This window comes from Bufo bufo, chromosome 3, assembly GCF_905171765.1.
Source record: "Bufo bufo chromosome 3, aBufBuf1.1, whole genome shotgun sequence".
NCBI lineage: Eukaryota > Metazoa > Chordata > Amphibia > Anura > Bufonidae > Bufo > Bufo bufo.
The window spans coordinates 517,267,581-517,289,246 of record NC_053391.1 but is presented as its reverse complement, the minus strand read 5'-3'; positions in this window follow the sequence as shown (position 1 = coordinate 517,289,246).

Genomic DNA, 21,666 nt, shown 5'->3' with positions numbered 1-21,666 from the left:
ATGGGTGGTGACCATGGCGGCCATTTTGAAGTCAGCCATTTTGAATCCAACTTTTATTTTTTCAATAGGAAGAGGGTCATGTGACACATCAAACTTATTGAATTTCACACGAAAAACAATGGGCAGTCCCTATGGGGGCTTTATTAATATGGGGGGTATTATTATTAAGCACAATATAGAGGACATTACTAATAAAGGGGTTGTTTTGGGAGGTACTGTCAGGGCCACTATTAATATTCGGGGCAATCTAAGAGCACCATTATTATGGGGGGACTATCCTGATGGCAGTATAATTTGTATAGTATTTGGGGGCACTGGGGAGCACATAGTCAAAAACATTGGGGGTGGCAGCAGGATGACAATGTTCGGGCACAAGAAGGGGAAGAATCATAGAAAAGTGAGGAACCTAAGATGTCTGTGTGCTGAACTCTGCAGAGACAGCAAGAACTATTATATATACAGTGGCGGAAATAATTATTTGACCCCTCACTGATTTTGTAAGTTTGTCCAATGACAAAGAAATAAAAAGTCTCAGAACAGTATCATTTCAATGGTAGGTTTATTGTAACAGTGGCAGATAGCACATCAAAAGGAAAATCGAAAAAATAACTTTAAATAAAAGATAGCAACTGATTTGCATTTCATTGAGTGAAATAAGTATTTGAACCCCTACCAACCATTAAGAGTTCTGGCTCCCACAGAGTGGTTAGACACTTCTACTCAATTAGTCACCCTCATTAAGGACACCTGTCTTAACTAGTCACCTGTATAAAAGACACCTGTCCACAGAATCAATCAATCAAGCAGACTCCAAACTCTCCAACATGGGAAAGACCAAAGAGCTGTCCAAGGATGTCAGAGACAAAATTGTAGACCTGCACAAGGCTGGAATGGGCTACAAAACCATTAGCAAGAAGCTGGGAGAGAAGGTGACAACTGTTGGTGCGATTGTTCGAAAATGGAAGGAGCACAAAATGACCATCAATCGACCTCGCTCTGGGGCTCCACGCAAGATCTCACCTCGTGGGGTGTCAATGGTTCTGAGAAAGGTGAAAAAGCATCCTAGAACTACACGGGAGGAGTTAGTTAATGACCTCAAATTAGCAGGGACCACAGTCACCAAGAAAACCATTGGAAACACATTACACCGCAATGGATTAAAATCCTGCAGGGCTCGCAAGGTCCCCCTGCTCAGGAAGGCACATGTGCAGGCCCGTCTGAAGTTTGCCAATGAACACCTGAATGATTCAGAGAGTGACTGGGAGAAGGTGCTGTGGTCTGATGAGACCAAAATAGAGCTCTTTGGCATTAACTCAACTCGCTGTGTTTGGAGGAAGAAAAATGCTGCCTATGACCCCCAAAACACCGTCCCCACCGTCAAGCATGGGGGTGGAAACATTTTGCTTTGGGGGTGTTTTTCTGCTAAGGGCACAGGACAACTTATTCGCATAAACGGGAAAATGGACGGAGCCATGTATCGTGAAATCCTGAGCGACAACCTCCTTCCCTCTGCCAGGAAACTGAAAATGGGTCGTGGATGGGTGTTCCAGCACGACAATGACCCAAAACATACAGCAAAGGCAACAAAGGAGTGGCTCAAGAAGAAGCACATTAAGGTCATGGAGTGGCCTAGTCAGTCTCCGGACCTTAATCCAATCGAAAACCTATGGAGGGAGCTCAAGCTCAGAGTTGCACAGAGACAGCCTCGAAACCTTAGGGATTTAGAGATGATCTGCAAAGAGGAGTGGACCAACATTCCTCCTAAAATGTGCGCAAACTTGGTCATCAATTACAAGAAACGTTTGACCTCTGTGCTTGCAAACAAGGGTTTTTCCACCAAGTATTAAGTCTTTTTTTGTTAGAGGGTTCAAATACTTATTTCACTCAATGAAATGCAAATCAGTTGCTATCTTTTATTTAAAGTTATTTTTTCGATTTTTCTTTTGATGTGCTATCTGCCACTGTTACAATAAACCTACCATTGAAATGATACTGTTCTGAGACTTTTTATTTCTTTGTCATTGGACAAACTTACAAAATCAGTGAGGGGTCAAATAATTATTTCCGCCACTGTATGACGCCGAAACGAGCGCATCTATAGATATAAAGAAAAAAGAAAAAAAATATGTATGCATCCTACAGATGGATGGTGTTCACACTATGCGTTTTTTTCTTAAAAAAGCAGCAAGCTGGATGAACTGCTTTCGATTGCAGGACGCGTCTCTCTACCCAGATGAACTGATGAACTGATGAATTGATTATAGCCAAGGGATTTTATTGTGATTTTAAATGCACTTGCACTTTTTGTATAATATGAGATTAACCATATAGAGTTTCATGAGAAAGTGCACTTTGTTGGCACAAAGCACTTTACATAAGGAAACAGATGGGGATATGTACTATGATCACAATAGGAGAAGATATTCAACACATTTGAATGGATTGTTTTTTATAAGAACACTCGATTTTATATCAGCTGTCACTAATTGTAATCACTTAATTAAATGATGATGTACACGTGTATTGGAAAGCTGGATATGTATATAGATACCAGTGTGATGTTGGTCTGTGCACTTGGCTTGAGAAGGATCCCGGAAGGGGATTGAAACGTTGCCTATTTTATGTTACATGTTGTCGTGCATTTGACAATGTGTGAATAAAGACACCGCGTTTTTTTACAAGAAGAGTGCTGCGTTGATTTTTCATGGATATACCTGCCTGATGTCAAGGGTGAGACGCGTGCACCGGAGTAACTGTGAAAGTGAGTGCTACCTGAATTAATATATATATATATTTTTATATATATATATATATATTAAAAAAAATGAAAAGTCAAGCACTCCGGTCTTTTGGTGAAAAAGGTGGATTTTATTACACCCAACTGCAATGCAGCATTTCAGCTCTCTCAATGGAGCCCTTGTCAAGCTGACAAAGGCTCCATTGAGAGAGCTGAAATGCTGCATTGCTGTTGGGTGTAATAAAATCCACCTTTTTCACCACAAGACTGGAGTGCTGCCCTCATTTCACCGATTTTATATATATTTATATATATATATATATATTTACATAAATTGTACTTTATATTTGTGCAGGGAGGGAGGGGCCCAATGCTGAGTTTTGCCATCGGGCCCCATGATTTCAATGTACGCCTCTGCCTGGAATCTGCAATTAATGCTTCCTGACCCTTCCCCTCTGCTTTGAGTGACAGCTTTACTGCTCTATTGGTTGAATGCTAAAGCTATCAGAGCTGAGTGGAGTTAGTAAATGTTCCATGAAGAGAGCCAAGAGTTCTTAGTCTAAAATATAGGAAATTTAATCCAGCACTGAACGCAAAGGCATGAAAAGACCACCTCCATGGCACTTCTGGTCACAGTGTCTGGGGGATTAAACCATTGACATCTTGGACATGTATCCTGCATGACTATTTCTCTAGGTATGTCTACACACTCTCCTATAGAGTGGTCTTGGCAGTTTTGAGCCCTCAAAAATGGACATGTTCAGAATCTCCTGATATATACATCAAGCTTAAAGGGGTATTCCCATCTTCTTAATCATATTTGATTAAATTATTTATCCCCCAGTGAACTTTTTTCTAAATATATATGATTTAAAAAATCGAACTGTTCTCTTTCAAATAGAATTGTCAATATCCATTGTTTATTTTCACTGCCCATGGATATGGCCACCGCTCGCCGGCCGCAGCCATGGGCCGCGCTTGTGCAGTAGTTTCCCTTGCGATGCTGTGGCTGGCCTCTCACTCACACTGTGAGCGCACACGTCGCTGGATGGCCGCGCATGCGCGAATCCATATTCTTTTGAGCCGCGTCTAATATAGTTCTGCGCATGCGCGGCCGCCCGAACAGTTCGTGCGGCAGCATCGGAAGACATAAGCGGTGGGTGAGTATTATTTCTACGTGGACCAATTCCACCAACGATTGGGGGCTGATGGAGGCACTTGGGGGACTGATGGAGGCACTTGGGGGCTGTTGGAGGCATATGGGGGGGCTTATAGAGGCATATGGGGGCTTATGGAGGCATATGGGGGCTGTTGGAGGCATATGTGGCCTGATGGAGGCATATGGGGCTGATGGAGGCATATGGGGGGCTATTGGAGGCACATGGGGGCTGATGGAGGCACTTGGGCTTATGGATGCACTTGGGGGGCTGATGGAGGCATATGGGGGCTTATGGAGGCATATGGGGGCTGTTAGAGGCATATGGTGGCTGGTGGAGGCATATGGGCTCTTAAGGAAGCACATGGGGGCTGATGGAGGCACTTGGGCTGATGGGGGCACTTGGCGGGCTGATGGAGGCATATGGGGGCTGATGGAGGCATATGGGGGCTGATGGAGGCATATGGGGGTCTGTTGGAGGCATATGGGGGCTGATGGAGGCTTATGGGGGCTGATGGAGGCATATGGGGGGCTGATGGAGGCATATGGGGGGGCTGATGGATGTAGCAGAGCTGAATATGCTGCTGTTCAGCCATAGTTCTAATAGGGAAGGGAATATACAGATGTAGCAGAGCTGTATATGTGGCGGGTCAGCATCAATGCTAGTGGAAGAGAGAAACAGATGTAGCAGAACTGTATATGTGGCGGGTCAGCATCAATGCTGGTGGAAGAGAGAAACTGATGTAGCAGAGCTGTATATATGGTGGGTCAGCATCAATGCTGGTGGAAGAGAGAAACTGATGTAGCAGTGCTGAATACACTGCTGTTCAGACACAGTTCTAATGGGGAAGGGAATAGATAGATGTCGCAGAACTGTATATGTGGTGGGTCAGCATCAATGCTGGTGGAAGAGAGAAACAGATGTAGCAGAGCTGTATATGTGGCGGGTCAGCATCAATGCTGGTGGAAGAGAGAAACTGATGTAGCAGAGCTTTTTATGTGGCAGGTCAGCATCAATGCTGGTGGAAGAGAGAAACTGATGTTGCAGAGCTGAATACGCTGCTGTTCAGACACAGTTCTAATGGGGAAGTGAATATAGACAGATGTAACAGACTGTATATGTGCATCAATGCTGGTGGAAGAGAGAAACAGATGTAGTAGAGCTGAATATGAAGCTTTTTAGACACAGTGCTAGTGGGGGAGTAGAATAAAGATGTAGCAGGGATGTATAGGAGGTAGAGTTGAACGAACAACTGGATGTTCGGGTTCGAGAAGTTCAAGCCAAACTTCCCGGAAATGTTCGGGTTCGGGATCCGAACCCGACCCGACCCGAACTTCGTCTCGAACCCTATTGAAGTCAATGGGGACCCGAACTTTTCGGCACTAAAAAGGCTGTAAAACAGCCCAGAAAAGGGCTAGAGGGCTGCAAAAGGCAGCAAAATGTAGTTAAATCCCTGCAAACAAATGTGGATAGGGAAATGAATTAAAATAAAAATAAAAAAATAAAAAATTAACCAATATCAATTGGAGAGAGGTCCCATAGCAGAGAATCTAGCTTCATGTCAGCAGAGAATCTGGCTTCATGTCATAGCAGAGAATCAGGCTTCACGTCACCCAACACTGGAACAGTCCATTGTCAGATATTTAGGCCCCGGCACCCAGGCAGAGGAGAGAGGTCCCATAACATAGAATCTGGCTTCATGTCAGCAGAGAATCAGTCTTCATGTCATAGCAGAGAATCAGGCTTCACGTCACCCAACACTGGAACAGTACATTGTCATATATTTAGGACCCCGGCACCCAGGCAGAGGAGAGAGGTCCCATAACAGAGATTCAGGCTTCATGTCAGCAGAGAATCAGTCTTCATGTCATAGCAGAGAATCATGCTTCACGTCACCCACCACTGGAACAGTCCATTGTCAGATATTTAGGCCCTGGCACCCAGGCAGAGGAGAGAGGTCCCATAGCAGAGATTCAGGCTTCATGTCAGCAGAGAATCAGTCTTCATGTCATAGCAGAGAATCAGGCTTCACATCACCCACCACTGTAACAGTCCATTGTCATTATTTAGGCCCCGGCACCCAGGGAGAGGAGAGAGGTCCCATAACAGAGAATCTGACTTCATGTCAGCAGAGAATCAGGCTTCATGTCATAGCAGAGAATCAGGCTTCACGTCACCCACCACTGGAACAGTCCATTGTCAGATATTTAGGCCCAGGCACCCAGGCAGAGGAGAGAGGTCCCATAGTAGAGAATCCGGCTTCATGTCAGCAGAGAATCAGTCTTCATGTCATAGCAGAGAATCAGGCTTCACGTCACCCAACACTGGAACTGTCCATTGTCAGATATTTAGGCCCCGGCATCCAGGCAGAGGAGAGAGGTCCCATAACAGAGATTCAGGCTTCATGTCAGCAGAGAATCAGTCTTCATGTCATAGCAGAGAATCATGCTTCACGTCACCCAACATTGGAACAGTCCATTGTCATATAATTTAGGCCCCGGCAACCAGACAGAGGAGAGAGGTCCCATAACAGAGATTCAGGCTTCATGTCAGCGACTCAGCAGAGAATCAGTCTTCATGTCATAGCAGAGAATCAGGCTTCATGTCACCCACCACTGGAACAGGCCACTGTCAGATATTTTTAGGCCCCGGCACCCAGACAGAGGAGAGGTTCATTCAACTTTGGGTTGCCCCGCAATATAATGGTAAAATGAAAATAAAAATAGGATTGAATGAGGAAGTGCCCTGGAGTACAATAATATATGGTTAAGGGGAGGTAGTTAATGTCTAATCTGCACAAGGGATGGACAGGTCCTGTGGGATCCATGCCTGGTTCATTTTTAGGAACGTCAGCTTGTCCACATTGGCTGTAGACAGGCGGCTGCGTTTGTCTGTAATGACGCCCCCTGCCGTGCTGAATACACGTTCAGACAAAACGCTGGCCGCCGGGCAGGCCAGCACCTCAAAGGCATAAAAGGCTAGCTTTGGCCACGTGGACAATTTGGAGACCCAGAAGTTGAATGGGGCCGAACCATCAGTCAGTACGTGGAGGGGTGTGCACACGTACTGTTCCACCATGTTAGTGAAATGTTGCCTCCTGCTAACACGTTCCGTATCAGGTGGTGGTGCAGTTAGCTGTGGCGTGGTGACAAAACTTTTCCACATCTCTGCCATGCTAACCCTGCCCTCAGAGGAGCTGGGCGTGACACAGCTGCGTTGGCGACCTCTTGCTCCTTTTCTGCCTTCGCCTTGGGCTTCCACTTGTTCCCCTGTGACATTTGGGAATGCTCTAAGTAGCGCGTCTACCAACGTGCGCTTGTACTCGCGCATCTTCCTATCACGCTCCAGTGCAGGAAGTAAGGTGGGCACATTGTCTTTGTACCGTGGAACCTGAAAGTGCTAAAAATGACCCCTCTTCCTCCTCCTCCTCCTCCTCCTCCTGGGCCACCTCCTCTTCCATCATCGCCCTAAGTGTTTTCTCAAGGAGACATAGAAGTGGTATTGTAACGCTGATAACGGCGTCATCGCCACTGGCCATGTTGGTGGAGTTCTCGAAACAGCGCAACAGGGCACACAGGTCTCGCATGGAGGCACAGTCATTGGTGGTGAAGTGGTGCTGTTCCGCAGTGCGACTGACCTGTGCGTGCTGCAGCTGAAACTCCACTATGGCCTGCTGCTGCTCGCACAGTCTGTCCAGCATGTGCAAGGTGGAGTTCCACCTGGTGGGCACGTCGCATATGAGGCGGTGAGCGGGAAGGCCAAAGTTACGCTGTAGCGCAGACAGGCGAGCAGCGGCAGGATGTGAACGCCGGAAGCACGAACAGACGGCCCACACTTTATGCAGCAGCTCTGACATGTCGGGGTAGTTGTGAATGAACTTCTGCACCACCAAATTCAGCACAAGCGCCAGGCAAGGGATAAGCGTCAAACCGGCTAGTCCCAGAGCTGCAACGAGATTTTGCCCATTATCGCACACCACCAGGCCGGGCTTGATGCTCACCTGCAGCAACCACTCATCGGTCTGTTGTTCTATACCCCGCCACAACTCCTGTGCGGTGTGGGGCCTGTCCCCCAAACATATGAGTTTCAGAACGGCCTGCTGGCGTTTACCCCGGGCTGTGCTGAAGTTGGTGGTGAAGGTGTTTTGCTGACTGGATGAGAAAGGTGGAAGAAGAGGAGGAGGAAGCCGAGTAGCCGGAGGAGGCGACAGGAGGCAAAGAATGTTGCCCTGCGATCCTTGGCGGCGGAAGGACGTGTGCCAAACAGCTCTTTGCCTGGGGCCCAGCCGCCACTACATTTACCCAGTGTGCAGTTAGGGAGATATAGCGTCCCTGGCCGTGCTTACTGGTCTACGTATCTGTGGTTAGGTGGACCTTGCCACAGATGGCGTTGCGCAGTGCACACTTGATTTTATCGGATACTTGGTTGTGCAGGGAAGGCACGGGTCTCTTGGAGAAGTAGTGCCGGCTGGGAACAATATACTGTAGGACAGCAAGCGACATGAGCTGTTTGAAGCTGTCTGTGTCCACCAGCCTGAATGACAGCATTTCATAGGCCAGTAGTTTAGAAATGCTAGCAATCAGGGCCAGGGATCGAGGGTGGCTAGGTGGGAATTTACGCTTTCTCTCAAATGTTTGTGAGATGGATAGCTAAACGCTGCCGTGTGACATGGTTGAGATGCTTGGTGACGGAGGTGGTGGTGGTGTTGGTGGTGCATCCTCTGTTTGCTGGGCGGCAGGTGCCAACGTTCCTCCAGAGGCGGAGGAAGAGGCCGAGGCGGCAGCAGCAGAAGAGGTAGCAGGGGGAGCCTGAGTGAGTTCCTTTTTTTAGGGTGTTTACTCCACTGCAGTTCATGCTTTGCATGGTCATGCAGGTTGTGCTAAGGTTCAGAACGTTAATGTCTCGCTTCAGGCTCTGATGGCACAGCGTGCAAACCACTCGGGTCTTGTCGTCAGCACATTGTTTGAAGAACTGCCACGCCAGGGAACTCCTTGAAGCTGCCTTTGGGGTGCTCGGTCCCAGATGGCGGTGGCCAGTAGCAGACGGACTCTCTTGGCGGCGGGTGTTCTGCTTTTGCCTACTGCTCCCTCTTTTGCTACGCTGTTGGCTCGGTCTCACCACTGCCTCTTCCTCCGAATTCTGAAAGTCAGTGGCACGACCTTCATTCCATGTGGGGTCTAGGACCTCATCGTCCCCTGCATCGTCTTCCACCCAGTCTTCCTCCCTGACCTCCTGTTCAGTCTGCACACTGCAGAAAGACGCAGCAGTTGGCACCTGTGTTTCGTCATCACCAGAGACGTGCTGAGGTGGTATTCCCATGTCCTCATCATTAGGAAACATAAGTGGTTGTGCGTTAGTGCATTCTATCTCTTCCACCCCTGGGGAAGGGCTAGGTAGATGCCCTTGGGAAACCCTGCCAGCAGAGTCTTCAAACAGCATAAAAGACTGCTGCATAACTTGAGGCTCAGAAAGTTTCCCTGATATGCATGGTGGTGATGTGACAGACTGATGGGCTTGGTTTTCATGCGCCATCTGTGCACTTTCTGCAGAAGACTGGGTGGGAGATAATGTAAACGTGCTGGATCCACTGTCGGCCACCCAATTGACTAATGCCTGTACCTGCTCAGGCCTTACCATCCTTAGAACGGCATTGGGCCCCACAAAATATTGCTGTAAATTCTGCTGGTTACTGGGACCTGAGGTAGTTGGTTCACTAGGACGTTTAGCTGTGGCAGAACGGCCATGTCCTCTCCCAGCACCACAGGGTCCACTAACACCACCACGACCATGTCCGCGTCCTCGTCCCTTACTAGATGTTTTCCTCATTGTTACCGTTTACCACAATAAGAAAAAAATTATTTGGCCCAATGTATTGAATTCAATTTCATGCCTTTTTTTACAGGCACCTAACACTATCTGGCTATCTATTTAGGTACCGTATTACACTAATACAGGCACAGCAGTAACGACAGATTTAGCTGAATATAAATTGTAGGTCTAGTATTTAGGCGCTGGGTGACAGGTATACGTTTACGGACAGAATTATTTAAACTTGGAAATGCACGGTAGCGTGTGAAGTTATTGAGGATGACACTATCCGCACCTTCAATCTAATATACCCTTTTATGGATCAATTTAAACTTGGCCTGATACAGCAGAAAAAATATATTTAGGGGATTGCTAAGTTGGAAATTGTATTCACCCCAGAACAAAAACTGTGCTTTGGCGGACACTAAATAAATTGACCAGCCTCAGCAATAAACACAGATTGAGCTGAATATAAATTTGAGGCCTATTATTTAGGCGCTGGGTGACAGGTATACGTTTACGGACAGAATTAGACTTGGAAATGCACGGTAGCGTGTGTGTGAAGTTATTTAGAATGACCCTATCTGCACCTTCAATCTAGTATATCCTTTTATGGATAGATTTAAAGTAGGCTTGATACAGCAGAGACCATTAATTTAGGAAATTGCTAGGTTGGGAATTGTATTTCAACCCAGAACAAAAACTGTGCTTTGACGGACACAATATAACTTGACCAGCTGCAGCAATAACCACAGATTTAGCTGAATATAAATTTGAGGCCTATTATTTAGGCGCTGGGTGACAGGTATACGTTTACGGACAGAATTAGACCTGGATATGCACAGTAGCGTGTGTGTGAAGTTATTGAGAATGACCCTATCAGCACCTTGAATCTAATATACCCTTTTAGGGATAGATTTAAAGTAGGCCTGATACAGCAGAAACCACTAATTTAGGAAATTGCTAGGTTGGGAATTGTATTTCAACCCAGAACAAAAACTGTGCTTTGACGGACACAAAATAACTTGACCAGCTACAGCAATAACCACAGATTTAGCTGAATATAAATTTGAGGCCTATTATTTAGGCGCTGGGTGACAGGTATAAGTTTACGGACAGAATTAGACTTGGATATGCACAGTAGCGTGTGTGTGAAGTTATTGAGAATGACCCTATCAGCACCTTGAATCTAATATACCCTTTTAGGGATAGATTTAAAGTAGGCCTGATACAGCAGAAACCACTAATTTAGGAAATTGCTAGGTTGAGAATTGTATTTCAACCCAGAACAAAAACTGTGCTTTGACGGACACAAAATAACTTGACCAGCTACAGCAATAACCACAGATTTAGCTGAATATAAATTTGAGGCCTATTATTTAGGCGCTGGGTGACAGGTATACGTTTACAGACAGAATTAGACTTGGAAATGCACAGTAGCGTGTGTATGAAGTTATTGAGAATGACCCTATAAGCACCTATAACCCTGATACAGCAGAAACCACTAATTTAGGAAATTGCTAAGTTGGGAATTGTATTTCAATCCAGAACAAAAATATATCCTTTGCCAGACAGCAGACAGTATTACAATTGGCTGGCCACAGCTGAAACACCAGATTTAGGGTACTGCTATTTTGGCAATTGTATTTCACCCCTCAATAAAATAGCAAGCACAGCCAAGCCCCTGATGTAGGATATAGCAAAAAAATAACCACACTATTGATGGTTAAATGGACTTGGTGGCAGCTTGCCCCTGATGTAGGATATAGCCACAAAATAACCACACTATTGATGGTTAAATGGACTTGGTGACAGCTTGCCCTGATGTAGGATATAGCAAAAAAATAACCACACTATTGATGGTTAAATGGACTTGGTGGCAGCTTGCCCCTGATGTAGGATATAGCCAAAAAATAACCACTCTATTGATGGTTAAATGGACTTGGTGGCAGCTTGCCCCTGATGTAGGATATAGCCAAAAAATAACCACACTATTGATGGTTAAATGGACTTGGTAACAGCTTGCCCCTGATGTAGGATATAGCAAAAAAATAACCACACTATTGATGGTTAAATGGACTTGGTGGCAGCTTGCCCCTGATGTAGGATATAGCCAAAAAATAACCACACTATTGATGGTTAAATGGACTTGGTGGCAGCTTGCCCCTGATGTAGGATATAGCCAAAAAATAACCACACTATTGATGGTTAAATGGACTTGGTGACAGCTTGCCCCTGATGTAGGATATAGCAAAAAAATAACCACACTATTGATGGTTAAATGGACTTGGTGGCAGCTTGTGCTGGCGCACCACAAGCCACAAAATGGCCGCCGATCACCCCAGAAAAAAGTGACTGAAAAACGCTCTGGGCAGCCTAAAAACAGTGAGCAATTGAATAGCAGCAGTTCAATGATCCACAGCTGTAGATCGATCACTGTCTTAAGTGTTTTGGAGGAGTTAATCACTGCCTAATCTCGCCCTAACGTCGCAGCTGCAACCTCTCCCTACACTAAGCACAGCAGAGTGACGTGCGGCGCTACGTGACTCCAGCTTAAATAGAGGCTGGGTCACATGCTGCACTAACCAATCACAGCCATGCCAATAGTAGGCATGGCTGTGATGGCCTCGTGGGGAAAGTAGTATGACGCTTGTTGATTGGCTGCTTTGCAGCCTTTCAAAAAGCGCCAAGAAAACGACGAACACCGAACCCGAACCCGGACTTTTACTATACAGTTCGGGTTCGCTCATCCCTAATAGGAAGCTATTCAGCCAAAGTGAAGTTAGGGGACTGGAGAAGACACATGTAGCTGAGCTGTATATGCATCTATAAGATACATAATGTAATGTTTATACACAACTGGAGTACAGCTGTAATGGAAACAATTCTGCATCAGTGCTGGTGGGTGGGGGTTGGTCAAGCTTTTGAGCTAATGTATAATATGGAATTATAGTTTTTGATGCACAGAATGGGTTTGAAAAAGATCAGACTGAGATTTTGTGTGTAAAACTGTGCAGAACAGCCACATGTTACTGTACACTGAGCTCACTTCACTTGGATCTCTGATGATTCCCCAGCAGGGGGAGGGGCCTCACAGACACTGCAGACTGCCAGACTGATGAGTCATACTCTTCACATGAACTAGCACGCAAGGACTGAGTTCTCAGTGTGATGTCATAAGGGGGCGTGGTCGGCCTTCATTTAAACTGCCTAAGCCCGCCCAGCCTTAGCTGCAGGAAACCAGGAAGTGAACAGCATAGCTGGCAGCAATTGAGGATGAAGTAGCAAGATGGGAATACCCTTTTAACCACCTCCGGACCGCCTAACGCAGATTCGCGTTCCGGAGGTGGCAGCCCTGCGCTCAGCGACGCATATACGCGTCATCTCGCGTGAGCCGGGATTTTTTGTGAACGCGCGCACACAGGCGCGCGCGCTCACAGGAACGGAAGGTAAGAGAGTTGATCTCCAGCCTGCCAGCGGCGATCGTTCGCTGGCAGGCTGGAGATGTGTTTTTTTTAACCCCTAATAGGTATATTAGACGCTGTTTTGATAACAGCGTCTAATATACCTGCTACCTGGTCCTCTGGTGGTCCCCTTTGTTTGGATCGACCACCAGAGGACACAGGTAGCTCAGTAAAGTAACACCAAGCACCACTACACTACACTACACCCCCCCCGTCACTTATTAACCCCTTATTAGCCCCTGATCACCCCTGATCACCCCATATAGACTCCCTGATCACCCCCCTGTCATTGATTACCCCCCTGTAAGATCCATTCAGATGTCCGCATGATTTTTACGGATCCACTGATAGATGGATCGGATCCGCAAAACGCATACGGACTTCTGAATAAAGCCTTACAGGGGCGTGATCAATGACTGTGGTGATCACCCCATATAGACTCCCTGATCACCCCCCTGTCATTGATTACCCCCCTGTAAGATCCATTCAGATGTCCGCATGATTTTTACGGATCCACTGATAGATGGATCGGATCCGCAAAACGCATACGGACTTCTGAATAAAGCCTTACAGGGGCGTGATCAATGACTGTGGTGATCACCCCATATAGACTCCCTGATCACCCCCCTGTCATTGATTACCCCCCTGTCATTGATCACACCCCTGTAAAGCTCCATTCAGATGTCCGCATGATTTTTACGGATCCACTGATAGATGGATCGGATCCGCAAAACGCATACGGACATCTGAATGGAGCCTTACAGGGGCGTGATCAATGACTGTGGTGATCACCCCATATAGACTCCCTGATCACCCCCCTGTAAAGCTCCATTCAGACGTCCGCATGATTTTTACGGATCCACTGATAGATGGATCGGATCCGCAAAATGCATACGGACATCTGAATGGAGCCTTACAGGGGCGTAATCAATGACTGTGGTGATCACCCCATATAGACTCCCTGATCACCCCCCTGTCATTGATTACCCCCCTGTAAGATCCATTCAGATGTCCGCATGATTTTTACGGATCCACTGATAGATGGATCGGATCCGCAAAACGCATACGGACATCTGAATGGAGCCTTACAGGGGCGTGATCAATGACTGTGGTGATCACCCCATATAGACTCCCTGATCACCCCCCTGTCATTGATTACACCCCTGTCATTGATCACCCCCCTGTAAAGCTCCATTCAGATGTCCACATGATTTTTACGGATCCACTGATAGATGGATCGGATCCGCAAAACACATACAGGCGTCTCCCTGGAGCCTTCCAGGGGGGGTGATCACCCCATATAGACTCCCTGATCACCCCCTGTCATTGATCACCCCCCCCTGTCATTGATCACCCCCCTGTCAGGCTGCATTCAGATGTCCGTATGATTTTTACGGATCCACGGATACATGGATCGGATCCGCAAAACACATACGGACATCTGAATCGAGCCTTACAGAGGGGTGATCAATGACAGGGGGGTGATCACCCCATATAGACTCTCTGATCACCCCCCTGTCATTGATCACCCCCTGTCATTGATCACCCCTCTGTAAGGCTCCATTCAGACATTTTTTTGGCCCAAGTTAGCGGAATTATTTTTTTTTTTTCTTACAAAGTCTCATATTCCACTAACTTGTGTCAAAAAATTAAATCTCACATGAACTCACCATACCCCTCACGGAATCCAAATGCGTAAAATTTTTTAGACATTTATATTCCAGACTTCTTCTCACGCTTTAGGGCCCCTAGAATGCCAGGGCAGTATAAATACCCCACATGTGACCCCATTTCGGAAAGAAGACACCCCTAGGTATTCCGTGAGGGGCATATTGAGTCCATGAAAGATTGAAATTTTTGTCCCAAGTTAGCGGAAATGGAGACTTTGTGAGAAAAAAATAAAAAATATCAATTTCCGCTAACTTGTGCCAAAAAAAAAAAAATTCTATGAACTCGCCATGCCCCTCATTGAATACCTTGGGGTGTCTTCTTTCCAAAATGGGGTCACATGTGGGGTATTTATACTGCCCTGGCATTCTAGGGGCCCCAAAGCGTGAGAAGAAGTCTGGTATCCAAAGGTCTAAAAATGCCCTCCTAAAAGGAATTTGGGCACCTTTGCGCATCTAGGCTGCAAAAAAGTGTCACACATCTGGTATCGCCGTACTCAGGAGAAGTTGGGAAATGTGTTTTGGGGTGTCATTTTACATATACCCATGCTGGGTGAGAGAAATATCTTGGTCAAATGCCAACTTTGTATAAAAAAATGGGAAAAGTTGTCTTTTGCCAAGATATTTCTCTCACCCAGCATGGGTATATGTAAAATGACACCCCAATACACATTCCCCAACTTCTCCTGAATACGGCGATACCAGATGTGTGACTCTTTTTTGCAGCCTAGGTGGGCAAAGGGGCCCATATTCCAAAGAGCACCTTTAGGATTTCACTGGTCAGTTTTTACAGAATTTGATTTCAAACTTCTTAACACACATTTGGGCCCCCCATATTGTTGAGTGGATTAGGCAGTGGCTGAGTGACAGACAACAGAGGGTGGTAGTCAATGGAGAACATTCAAAACAAGGTCCTGTTACCAGTGGGGTTCCACAGGGATCTGTACTGGGACCGATTTTGTTTAATATCTTCATAAGTGATATTGCAAAAAGCCTCGCTGGTAAGGTTTGTCTTTTTGCTGATGACACAAAGATAGGTAACAGGGTTGATGTTCCTGGAGGGAAACTCCAAATGGAAAAGGATTTAGGAAAACTAGAAGAATGGTCAGAACTCTGGAAACTGAAATTTAATGTGGATAAGTGCAAGATAATTCACCTGGGGCGTAAAAACCCAAGGGCAGAATATAGAATATTTGACACAGTCCTGACCTCAGTATCTGAGGAAAGGGATTTAGGAGTAATTATTTCAGAAGACTTAAAGGTGGGAAGACAATGTAATAGAGCAGCACGAAATGCCAGCAGAATGCTTGGATGTATAGGGAGAGGTATAAGCAGTAGAAAGAGTGAAGTGCTTATGCCGCTGTACAGAACACTGGTGAGACCTCACTTGGAGTATTGTGCGCAGTACTGGAGGCCATATCTCCAGAAGGATATAGATACTCTAGAGAGAGTTCAGAGAAGAGCTACTAAACTAGTACATGGATTGCAGGATAAAACTTACCAGGAAAGGTTAAAGGACCTTAATATGTATAGCTTGGAAGAAAGAAGAGACAGAGGGGATATGATAGAAACTTTTAAATACATAAAGGGAATCAACTCGGTAAAGGAAGAGAGCATATTTAAAAGAAGAAAAACTACCACAAGAGGACACAGTTTTAAATTAGAGGGGCAAAGGTTTAAAAGTAATATAAGGAAGTATTACTTTACTGAGAGAGTAGTGGATGCATGGAATAGCCTTCCTGCAGAAGTGGTAGCTGCAAATACAGTGAAGGGGTTTAAGCATGCATGGGATAGGCACAAGGCCATCCTTCATATAAGACAGGGCCGGGGGCTATCCATAGTATTCAGTATATTGGGCAGACTAGATGGGCCAAATGGTTCTTATCTGCCGACACATTCTATGTTTCTATGTTTCTATGCTGCTGATGATTCCAGCGGGAGTGGAGGGAGTCCGCTCTATCACGCCCTTCCGACAAAGAGAAAGCAGTTCCAAGTGTGGAAGACGTTGCTTCTGAAATGGAAGACAAACAATATAGCCTTACGCCTCTCGATAGACAGAGAGGTGTTGACATTGCCGGTGATACACACCGCTCTCTGGACCCATCCACTAAGTTCCTCAGCGTCAATGGCCAAATTCTGGGTCCTGGCAGCTTCTGCCATTTCAAATATCTTGGTCAGAGGGCCCAAAACGTCAAGTAATTTGTCTTGACAGGCTTTCAAGGCCGATTCCAAACCCCTATGCGGGTTCCATCCTGACTTAGCCAGGAACTGTGCCATTTTCAGATCTACCAAAGGAGTATCGCCCACCTTGTTAGGAATAATGGGCCTGGGACATTCTGCCCGTAATTTATTTCTAGCCTCCTTGGATAGAGGTTGGTGAACCCGAGACTCTAAGTATCTCGTCACATGGTCAGATGGTAACCATTCGGCGGAACGAGGGTGGTGCAGAGCATCAGGGTCAAAAAGGGACTCTCCGGACGGATCAAGGACCGCCGAGGTAGGAGTAGGGGGCGGGACAGAAGGAGAGACCATAGGTTCCACCAAGGTGGAAGAGGTGCCCGGGAGGATCTCCTCTGAGTAATCAAGCCCCTCTTCACCAGAATAAATATCTTGTACAATAGCCTCCTCATCAGATATTACATCCGGGTTCAGGGTTCAGGTTGCGCTCTGGCGCATTTCCAAGGCCTCGCCTTTTCTGCCCGGCGGGCATGGGCTCTTTTGCGCGATTTATGTGCGCTCTCAGTGGTGGATTCCTGCACACCAGTCATAGGGTTTCTGGAGGCACTGGGCTCAGGCACAGGGTGACTGTGCTGACGGGCAGGGCGATGATGACACTTGGATGAATGACCCTTAAGAGCCTCAGAAATAGAGGAAGAGATGGCGCTGGACACAGAGCCCATGGCGGCTTGAATAGCAGCTGCAACAGAGCGCTGCAAATCAGAAGCTTGATCGGGTAGAATAGCAACTAACAGGCTGAAATATATGGTAACTAACAAGCCGAATTAATAGGGGGGTAATCGATAATAACAATAATAATATCCAAAGAATATGCCTAGAAGGAAGAATCAGAAAACACCACCACGCTCCGGAACAGCCGACTCTGGCAGTGTGAGGAGCAGGGGAAGATGGCGGCCGAAGTCTCGCGAGAATTCGCGAGACTTCCGGCCTGGCACCGGAAGGAGAGCGCCGTCCCACCGCGAGTAGAAGCGGGAAGGAGCGCAAGAGAAGAAGGAGGCGGGCAAATATGGAGAGGGGGAGTGGCTATAGAACAGGCGACCGGAATAACAGGTGAGACCGCAAGGGAAATGGCGAGGGGGGGGTTGGCAATGCGACAATCGGCCGGATCAGAAAAGGGGGGGGGGTGGAACAAGGGAAGAGGGCAAAGGCAGAACCGAGGGATAAAAAATCCCAGGGGACCGGCACAAAGGGAATAAACCAGACAGAAAATTAATAAAACAAAAAACAATAAGCACAGAGTAACACAAGGTCCGATGGACCTAGGGCCATAAATGAGAGGCAAAAAACCCCAGTGGCCTAACAAAAAACCACAGCAATCTCACAGTAATATCTCAAAGCTACACAAGAGAGATAGTGTGCTACTTATCTGATGTGGAGCAGCAAAGAAAGAGGAGGAGCTGTTTAATGCCAGGACTCTTATACTGGGTTGGGGGGGGGGGGGGCTTGTTGCCATGGTTACCCTGTGTGGCAAAGGTTTTTTCTCATTTTTCTGTGCTGCTATAGAAATTTCAGTAAAGAAAGAGAATGCAATAGGAGCCTCCGTGTCATGTAATAAAATCTCTAATTATATGCTTCCAAGCTCTCTATTGGGGTGACGGAAAAAAAAATTACTTTGACCACTTGAAATATACATTGAGACATGTTTAACCTATTTAGATAAAAAAACAATGGTCTTCAAGTCGAGAAATTCACTTTTATAGTCATAAGGGCAATGTATTTTACAGAAACTGTAATTTCCTGTACACTAGAGAAATATTTTATGAATATCACATCCAGAGATAAGATCATTTTACCTAACAGTTTCTATTGCACATGTAATATTTTAAAATGCAGGAAGAAGCAAAATGTGAAGCATCTGACAGGAATAGCTTAATAATGTTGAAAAATGACTTGAAACATCCTTTGTGGATTTCCTGACAGAAATAATAAACACCAGTATTAACAAATATACAGACTTTTATGGGCTACACAGTATATAGCAAACAAATCATCAAATGGACTAGAGCAGAAGAACTTAGACTACAGCCTTGAACATCACACATCATTAAATCATAGTGTTATTCTTGCTCAAGTATGAGTCTGCATATATGGTGGCATGTCAAATACAGCACAGGTAAAGATGGATGTCTGAACTGTTTTAAAACTGTGTCCTATTTTGTATGCTATACAACGTACAGTATACAGGCTCAATGACTGGCACTACTGTAAGGGAAGTATTGATTATTAAACTGTTCAGTATGTGCTGGTTTTAAATGTATACACAGATTTAGTTGCTTCCATAATTTGGGCACTGTTTGTGTGTGTGTGTGTGTGTGTGTATATATACAGTATATATATATATATATATATATATACAGTATATATATTCACTTTTTAGTATATAAATGGTATAAAACTGCCAATAAATTATCATTCCTATAAGATTTAAACTGAAAAAGTCTATCAGTTTACATAAATCATTAGAATCTGTCATGATAACTTTTTTCTCTTTTTTAGGTCAATGAGTGACAAATTTGGAAGAAAGGAATGATGTAAACTGCAAATTGATGCATAGTTATCTACCATTTTGACACTATTTCCACTAGGATCTGTGTAGACTTATATGGTACTAGTATAGCCATATGGTAATATTGATTAATTTTAACATTGCCCTAGCTGTTTCTCCTTATCTATCTTCCATTTTGCCTGCTTGTTCTCTCCTATATTATTGATATTTTGTGACAGATTATTTACATGAATAAAATCAAATATTCTTTTTATAAAAAAATGGAAGGCCGAATGGAAGACAGGTGAACCTCCAAGTTTCGCTGCCCCAATGGAATCGCAGAAGGTCCCTGGAAGAATCCGCTATCGGAACCGTCAGGTAGGCGTCCTTCAAGTCGAGCTTGGCCATCCAATCGTTCAGGAGGAGCATGTCCCGGAGAAGGTGAATGCCCTCCATCTTGAAATGGCGATAGCGGACATAGTGATTCAGGGGACGGAGATTGATCACCGGGCGCATTTGGGCGTCCTTCTTGGCCACCAGAAAGATGGTTATTTTCTCCCAGGCTGTGAGCTCTGCAATGCAATTGGCCAGCACTAGAGCAGAACAAGGGCAGACTCTGCCTACCATAACTTAGTGAGCGGAGATACCGGAGGGCATGGCGGGAGAACGGACCGGCGCCCGGGGATAATAGTAAGTGCAGGGAGATCCCCGGGCGCCGCTCTACATATCTGTATACTTAGTTCATAGTGTAATAATCGGTGAAAGGTCCTCTTTAATGCAGGGAGAAACGTCAGCAGGCACTAGGAACATTGCTAGGAAAGACTTCATTGTGCTAAAAAAACGATTTACAAGTTCAGGGAGAGATATTCAAGGTGTAAGGAAAGGATAGGGAGGGACCATTCCACAGTATTTATGTAGAATAGGGTTCAGTAGAGGAGGTTACAGCCTGGGTAATAGGAACAATCCTATTATACCTTGCTGCACTGACTGAGGATCCAAATTGCCATTATACAGCTTATATAATTCTAGCAAACCATTCTTGTTATTGGGGTGCAAGTGCTGTTTGAAACAGCCATTAACAAGGTTTATTACAAGAAAATATTTCTACATATTATCTGCCCTTATGCCGTTCGGTTATATGTTCTAAAGCTTTTTTTGGCTTGTATTAGTGGGGAAAAAGGCTTATTAGCCATTGTATGGTGAAGTGTGAAAATTACAGCCCTTTTTGGCGTGTATTAGTGGCACAAAAAAAAATATTATTTGTCTTCAACCGTGTAGTTATATGTTCTAAAGCCCTTTTTGTCATGTATTAGTGGCAAAAGAAAAATATATTTGTGTCACACCTTGCCCTGTGAATGTGCAGAGATCTGTCAGACTGGCTGCACATGTATGACTTCTCTGTTTGTTTTGATTTGGGTCTGAGCTGGATCCACCTTCCCTCAGGTGTACTGGGTTTCATTGTTAGTGAGGCTATTTATCCCTCCTTCCCCCAGTGGCCTGTGTGCGTTATAGTTCTTTCCTGGGAGATCTTGATGTGTGGTGGATTGTCTGCTCCAGCTCTGCTCAAGATAAGTTCTCTCCGTTGTTTTCCTTTGTGTGTTTTATCTAGGCCTCTGGGGAGACGCTTGCTTCCTCCTGGTTTGAAGAAGCAGGTTGCCTCTTCCCTTTTTCCCTGCTGCTTAGGGTTTGCCCAGGGTGTTTAGGTTTAGGCACGAGAGCATGTGCATATCCACCATAAGGGTATGCACATGGGCACAGTAGTCTAGGGAAAGCTTTTAGGGATCGCTAGGAGGTGACCCTTTTCTCCCTAGCTTTTGTGCCTAGTAGTTTGTTCTGTTTGTTTTCCAGTGTTTGGTTATTTCCCCGCTTACCTACCCATCGTGACAATTTGCAGTTTAGCGGTGAAGTTATATGTTCTAAAGCCTTTTGTGGAATGTATACTGTAAGTGGAAAAATTAAAAATATATTTGCCATTCAGCGGTGCAATTATATATTCTAAAGTCTTTTGTGGACTGTATAAGTGGAAAAAAGAAATATATATTTTCCGTTCAGCGGTTCAGTTAAATATTCTAAAGCCTTTTGTGTTGTGCATAAGTGGAAAAAAATAAGG